The 7,751-nt window shown below is 40.9% G+C and overlaps 1 long non-coding RNA gene across 3 annotated transcripts in view; it reads right to left on the bottom strand.

Moving 5' to 3' along the window:
• LOC114914731 (uncharacterized) overlaps nucleotides 1-7,751 on the bottom strand; it is a 36,913-nt gene extending 29,162 nt beyond the window's left edge. Inside the window, exons 1-2 of one of the 3 annotated variants that reach the window (XR_012138635.1) lie at nucleotides 7,433-7,751; nucleotides 2,511-2,761 (exon numbers count right to left, since the gene is read on the bottom strand). This is a non-coding gene — a long non-coding RNA (uncharacterized lncRNA). The remainder of the gene's footprint in view (nucleotides 1-2,510; nucleotides 2,762-7,432) is intronic. The other 2 variants (XR_012138636.1, XR_012138637.1) reach the window with 2 other exon arrangements.

The raw sequence follows: 7,751 nt of genomic DNA, 5'->3' as shown, positions 1-7,751 counted from the left end.
GAAGAAGCACAAGCAGCAGAAGAGGAAGCAGCATAAGAAAGAAGAAGGAGAAGGAGAAGGAAAAGGAGGAGTAGATGTAGAAGAAGAACCAGAAGAAGAATGAAGGAGCAGAAGAAGAAGCAGAAGTAGAAGAAGGAGATGGAGGAGGATGAGGAGAAGAAGAAGAAGAAGCAAGAATTGTGGAACCATCCCAAACAGCCCGATTTGGAACGTACAGAGCCACATGATGGCCGCCGACCTGAACAGTTCTGGCATTCGAAACAAGAAATCGATGGAGAGGGAGAGGAAGAAGGAAATAGAGAAAAAGAGGGGGAGGGGGGAGAGAGACAAGGTCACCAGAGGGCACCGAGGCCGTCGGAGAGTGGAAGGAGGGGCTCTACCCTACTCCCAATCATAACATGGGCGGAAGCTCCTGTTTCTTTTTTATTTTGTCAATTTCTAATGAAATCAGCAACCACATTTCAATCGAAAGGAAGGCAGAGTCCCTCTCTCTCTCACTCTTTTCCTCTCTCATGTTCTTCCTCTCGCTCGCCCTCAGTGCCATGTTGTTATGGGCTTTACCAGCCTTCACAAACTCTCTCCCTCCATTCTTCCCTTTCCCTCTACCTTCCCTCTCTCTTTTCCTCTCTCCCATTCTCTCTCTCCCCCCCACCCTCTCTGCTGTGTCAGTTTGGACTTGGCACAGGGGCATACAAACCATAGCAACCAATCCAAGCCCCAATACCGGCACAGCAAATATTGAGACCAAAAATGAGACAGAGGAGAACGAGGAGGAGGAGAAGGAATAAGGAGGAGGAGATGAAGCAGGAAGAAGAAGAAGAAGCAAAAGCAGGGGAAAAGGGTGGAGAAGAAGGAGAAGGAGAAGGAGAACAAGAAAGAACAAGAAGAAGCAGAATGAAGAAGAAAATGAAGGAGAAGAAGAAGAAGAAGTAGGAGAAGCAGCAAAAGAAGAAGCTAAAGCAGAAGAAGAAGGAGAAGGAAAAAAAAAACAAGAAGGAGAGAGTAAAAGATAGAGAAGAAGAAGAAGGAGGAGGAAGAGGAGGAGGCGAAAAAGGAAGAGGAGGAGAACAAGATGGAAAACAAGGAAGGAGGAGGAGGAGGAGAAGAAGGTGAAGGAGAAGGAGAAGAAGAGGAGGAGGAAGAAGAAGAGGAGGAGGAAGAAGAAGAGAAGCACAGGAAAGAAGAAGAGGAAAAGGAAGAGGAAGAAGAGGAGGAGGAGGAAGAGGAAGAAGAAGAGGAGGGAGGAGGGAGGAGGAAGAGGAGGAAGAAGGGGAGGGAGGAGGAGAGGGAGGAGAAGAGGAAGATAAAGCAGCAGAAGAGAAAGAAGAAGGAGACGAAAAAGGAGGAGGAGAAGAAGCAAAAGAAGAAGTACACACACACATATACATACATATATACATATATATATATACACACACACACACATACAAATACATACAAATATATACATATACATATACACATACAAATATATATATACATATACGTACATACATATACATATACATACATAGATATATATATATATATATATATATATAGAGAGAGAGAGAGAGAGAGAGATATATAGATATATATATATATAGACACACACACACTCTCTGTTGCATCATATACTTCAGATTTTGAGAAATGAAGCAAAAGTTTTTATCTTTCATACTTGATGTGACACCATGCTTCAAAAAAAATTAAATCATGAAAACCCTAAGGGTGAACTCTAGGCAATTTGCTATTGTAAGATCTGTAAAGGTTCGTTCAATTCTATTTTCTCTTATCCATTCACTTTTCTCACATACTTTCTGTTTTTCCATTCAAACCCATGCTTGTAACATAAATGAACCCTCTTATACTAATCCCATTCAATTCTTCCATCACATCCTCGACTTTTATTGAATTCTTAACCCTCATGGCTCCAAAACAAGAATCTCTATTCAGCCTTCCATACCATCAATTAATCCTCTTACACTAATCCCAAATCAATTATCTGTTACATTACCAGCTGAACACATGCTATCAATCTTGTAAAATCTTATTTTTGAGACGTCAAGAGTTGACAAGCCATTTCCCTGATATGGCTAGTAAGGAACAGGGTGCACTAGTTCCAAGGAGGAATGCTTACCTTCAACATACTTGCATTGTTACAAACCATCAGCATCTTACTTATCTCAAGCAATAAAAAGAAACAAATAAGTACCCAACAAACAAGGGCATCAAGAACTTCCTCCGGTAGGTGTCTCAAATTCCAATTGGTAACAAGTAAGATCTAATTAATATAGTTGAACAATTTTGGGAAACCTTGAAGATGATAAATTTGATTGGCAAGCTTTCAAATTATAACCACCAACATTAAAGTTAATCTTAGTAGTAATGGTCACAGACTCATAGCCGTGGCAGCAGTAGTTATGCATAGCCACTCAATGAAAGAATCCAAGGCCTAGCCAAAAGATCATATATTCCAGCCAATAATTTAATAGACAGAAATCCATAAAAGGGGCAGTGAATTAGATTACCAGAGAGTGGGCAATATAGATTGAGGCGAGAAATGAGGAGATTGGCAAGGAGGCGGAGGTCCAGCCACAGTCACATGATCTTAGCCACAGACAAAGTCCTCATAGATGTAGCTGCAGATGTTTTGGCGGGAGTTCTCCCTCCTCTTATGCTCCTTGTTAGAGGTTCAGTCTCACCTCCATTGTCATGGTATTGGCTCCAAGAGAAAGAGGGAGGACCCATTTATCTGGTGCTAAAGCATATCATGCATTGCCTAAACAAAGAAAAATAAAGCATCCATTAGTTCAAGAATTCAGTGTGAATTTAAGACAAGAAATATAAATCTGATAAAGGTCACTTATACAATAAATTATATAGTTGCAAACATTGTTTCGTGAGGGAGGGATGGAAGGAAAACAAGACAAAATTGACATAGCAGTACCATAAAGAACTAATAATGATAAAAGTTCAGCCACAGGAAGGCAATAGCAAATGAGATCAGATGCGTTAGAAATATTATAAGAGAACTAACAAGTCACAACTATTGCAGTAGGATTGATACAAAGGAATTTATGCAGACTTAAGCGATTATGTTCCTATTCACATCTTTTTGTGCCAATGGACCCTCAACTTATGATTTTGCATCAATTAAACAATCATTGCATTCAACATATGGATCATTTGAAAGACTAATAAACAAAAATAAGCTAAATGGATGCAATGGACCAGAAGAACACACTAATACATTATCTGAAACTTTTGAGTCAACCAGATATACACCCAAAAGATAGATAACTTTCTGGTTAGTGTTGAGGCAGGTTGATATTTGAAGACCCAATTCTGACACTATCTCAACTACTCAGGTTATTCTTGGCCTACTAAGATTTCAAGAAGATGAAGGATTGGAAGAGCATATTTGTTATCAAGCATTGCAGAAACATGGAATAATTACCAAGTAAAATAAAATCATCAAAAGCCACGCATGAACAGGCTGAGTCATGACATCTACAAAACCAAAGTTACACAAACACCCCATCACTGATGCATAAGATACATCTATATAAGAGCTAGACAAACATAAACGACATAGCTAAAACTGATTTGTCCAGAAAAAACATATTTCAAACCAATCCCTCATGATTGCAATGTGAACAGAACATGTCAATATTGTAGGTGGTTAACAACAAACAAAACAATGAACCGCCACGCACCACACGATTGGAACTAGTTACCAGCCTTCTTGGTGTAACTGCCAAAAAGTCTCCACCACCATCTGTGTATATGCTCGCAAACATGTACTGTATAATTTCAAAGTCTATCTCACGATAAGCTTTTCCAAGATCTAGTCTGCTGAAAAACTCATGTACACTAAATTTACCATTTTTGCAAATTCTTCATTGACATTACTAAGGCTAGCTCAGCCAACAGAAACAACGGTGTTAGATGGATGATAATATTGGTTCTGGCATAAGCATCAGATAGTGATCCTTATTAATCCCCCGAGTCAACTTCAACAAGAAGTCACACCCACGGCCAAGCACATGAATGTACCCATGCATATGCATGTGTGCTTATACAAGTGCACATGCATTTATATACAATGACGGAGATGTTTGCAAAGGAACACAATCGCACTTCCCTTTTAAGTATGCATGTGCAGAGTCAATGAACTCGTTGCCAAACCTCGTCTACATTTTAACACCATTAGAATACCCTTCTTAAGCGATAGAGGTATTATCCCCCAACACTTGAGAAATTACACAAGCATGGGAATATACAAAGATACAAGCACAGACATAGACATCACAGCTAATGACAATCATCACATGGATGATGACAAGTAATGAGCTTTCATACATCAAAGTCCCCATACCTGTTATTCACAAGAATCCTATTTAAGATAGAGGGTGAATCTAGCCTATTTAAGAGACTAAGCAGGATTATCCAGTCTGTTTTGCAGTAAAAAGCCTGCAACATATAGTAGAAAATTAATTCAAATGGGATGCATAGATGGCCAATCAAGGTATGCTGAACTGGTACCGCCGGCCGTACCGGCCAGTCGGTGGTACGGTTTCGTACCGTACCGAACCGACGAAGGCAAGCGGACCCAAACCGGAAGAAGAAAAAGAGAGAGAGAGAGAAATAGAGAGAGAAGGAGGAAGAAAGAAAAAGAGGGAGGGGAAGGAGCCGACGGGGCCACCAGACGGCCTCCAGCTGGCCGTCGAAGGGTGCAGTCCGCGCGCGCAGCGCCACGGATGTGAAACAGAAGTGTCGCCCCTATTTCGCGAGTTTTTTTAAAAAAGATAGTTTGAAATGAAGCCGGCAAATAGTTTGCCGGCTTCATGATTTTTGTTTTTTTTCTAAAAAAAATCTTAAGTCGGCAACCCAGTTGCCGAATTCATGAGTTTAAAACCAAAAAAAAAAACCCAAACAGACGATCGTCTGTTTCGAAAAAGAAGAAGGGGGCGGAGCCCCTCCGCGGCTCCGTCCGCTCGACCGCCCTCAGGCCGTCGGCGTTGGCTCGTCGAGGGCCTCGCGACAGAGGCGCCATCTGTCCAGTAGGTCCCTTCTCCCCCCTCCCGAGCGCTCTCTCTCCCTCTTTTTTACTCTCTTGAAAGCCCTATCAAGCAATATGGGACTTGAAAACCCTCCGACGGCCACAGCCAGCCACCGTCGGCCTCCGACGACTCCCACCTCCCTCCCTCTCCTCCTCTCTCTCCTTTTCTCACTTTTGCTTTTTTTTCCTTCCGTACCGCCGGTGTACCGAATTTACCGGCTGAATCGTGCCGGTTCTCTGCCGGTCCGATACGATACGGAATGTACCGGATGGTTCGGCACGGTATGGCAAACGCTGTGGCCAATAATAGTCCTCCTTTTGAAGTTACGTATAGTGACATCAAGCCACTGATTCACATAAAAAATGAAGCTGATCATTCCATGCATACCAAGTAGGTAAGGACCTATGTCCATGTGGATTTCTGATAACATAATTATCCCCTGACCAGACAACATTATCCCCCAAACAAATAGGTCCCTAAAGTCCAGTTCCAATCTTAAAGATTTCTGAAACATCAATCACAAAAAATATGAGATCGGACTGATCTAAGGTAATCTAACCATTATTCCTGATGAAGGATGAGGCATCCTCTTGATCATGTCATCTGAAAGAATCCATTGAAGGAAGTCCTATTGTAGGTGTCTAAAAGATTCGAGCAACACCTATGCAAAATTGAAGTGGAAGTCTCTACAGATATATACACTTTAATTCACACAAATAAGCAAAGGCATCCATCACATTACCTTGTTTACAACCTTATAGTGTAACCAGTTGGAGAACTTATAGAATCCTCTACCTGTGATCAACATTTGAATGCAAGGAGAAGGTATTCACGATGGATTATCAAAAAAAATTAGCACACAAAATGTGTAGGTGTTTTTCATCTACCATTATTTAATGAATGGATGCAGATTAAAAAAAAAGGTATATTGAAGAACTTATCTTTTACCCATCCAAAAATAGCAAGTTGTACTCACAATACGGTGGTTTTCTCTTCTTTTTTTTTTTAAGTAAGTTGAATAAATTAAATGAAAGAAAAAAAATCTAAAGCAGATCTTTTCATCATTGTGTTGATACCAGATTACTCTAAGTATCCTAATTCCGATGAAATGAGATGATCGAAACCAAAAAAATAGTAACGTATAATTTAAATAAAGATCGAGACATGTCATACCACTCAACTAATCCATATAAGAAAGATCTAAGCATGCCATAAGTTATTAAAAACTAACGAGGAGAACTAGCTCAAAGCCAGAAGCTCAACCTTATTATGCTGCTGCATACATCTCTGTGAATGAATGCAATCAGACAGAACAAATATCATGATAAAGATCATAAAAGAAAAACGAAATACACTTGACAAAAAGTGCAAAAAGGACACAAATCTTTCGAAAAATCAATACAAGTAGCTTTAAGCTTCGGTTATCAGATCCTGAACCAAAGAACCCTAGACCAAAAAACAAAGTAGCTGGACGCTCCAGTTATCAGATCGACAACTAAAGAATGTTGGAAAGTTTCGATAGTCCAGCTTTCAGAAAGTCAACTTTAACGCTGGAAACCACTGGACCGAGAAACTGGGTGCCGAATAAATTCGAGAATCGAGAATCAACTGAAAGAACGAACCACAATAAGAACCGGAAAGCCTAACTCCAACAAAAGCTCAAGCCAACAGCTCAATTCGGGAAAAAAAAAGGGAAAAAAAAACAAGAAAAGGGTTTACCTCTTCCTAGATGCAGGTATCCGAATCAAGAATTCGAAACTAAAAGAAAAAAACCATGCCCTAATAAAACCGGGCGACCATGTCCCAAAGGAGCAAGGAAGGGTTTTTTTCTAAAGAACCAGACACATTGATGTAGAGAAGCGTCTTTCAGGGAAGAGGGATCCGAATCAAGAATTCAAGAACCAAAAAAAAAAAAGAATTACAAACCCTAACTTCCAATTAAAGCTATAGCCAACAGCTAAAATCCAAAAATAGCAAGAAAAGGGTTTCTTTCAAAAAAAAACAAGCACGCTGCGCATAGACATCTCTCCCAAGATACAGGGATCCGAATCAAGAATTCAAGAATCAAAAGAACTGTACCCTAATAAAACCCGGCAACTTTAATTCTAGTTAAAGGTATAGCCAAAAGATCAAATCCAAAAATAGCAAGTAAGATTTTCTTTTAAAGAAATAAACTCTCTTTCAAGAAAGAGGGATCCGAATCCAGAATTCAAATATCAAAAGAAAGAATTGCTGGCCAACAGCTCAAATGCAAAAATATCAGGACAGGAGATTCTTTTGAAGATACAAACAGACTTAAAGAAAGATGAGACAAGACAAAACAAAAGTAGGCATAGAGAGCTAGTCGATCTTTAAACATATACGGGAAAGACACAGGGAGTGCTCACATTGGCAAGACTAACGTAGAAGAAGAGGAACTTCTTGGTATTGGACCTCGATTTGGTTCTTCTTGCAAGATACACCAACGCTGATGTTGTTTTCCGCGTCACTATTCTCCTCCATGGAGGCGGCCGCGGAGATGGTTGCAGCGGACGGACGGCGACAGCGACGGTAATGAGCAAGGCCCCAACCCGCGGGCGAAAGAGGGGGGAGGGGGGCGGCCGTGGAGACGGTGGAAGCGCACGGACGGCGACGGCGATGAGCAAGGCCCCGACCCGCGGGCGAAAGAAGGGGAAGGAGAGTGGCAGTGGGCGGGAAAGATAAGAA

The sequence above is a fragment of the Elaeis guineensis genome, chromosome 2 (genome assembly GCF_000442705.2).
Source record: "Elaeis guineensis isolate ETL-2024a chromosome 2, EG11, whole genome shotgun sequence".
NCBI classification, from domain to species: domain Eukaryota; kingdom Viridiplantae; phylum Streptophyta; class Magnoliopsida; order Arecales; family Arecaceae; genus Elaeis; species Elaeis guineensis.
Note: the sequence above shows the minus strand (reverse complement) of the source record. Positions and strands in the feature narration are given on the sequence as shown.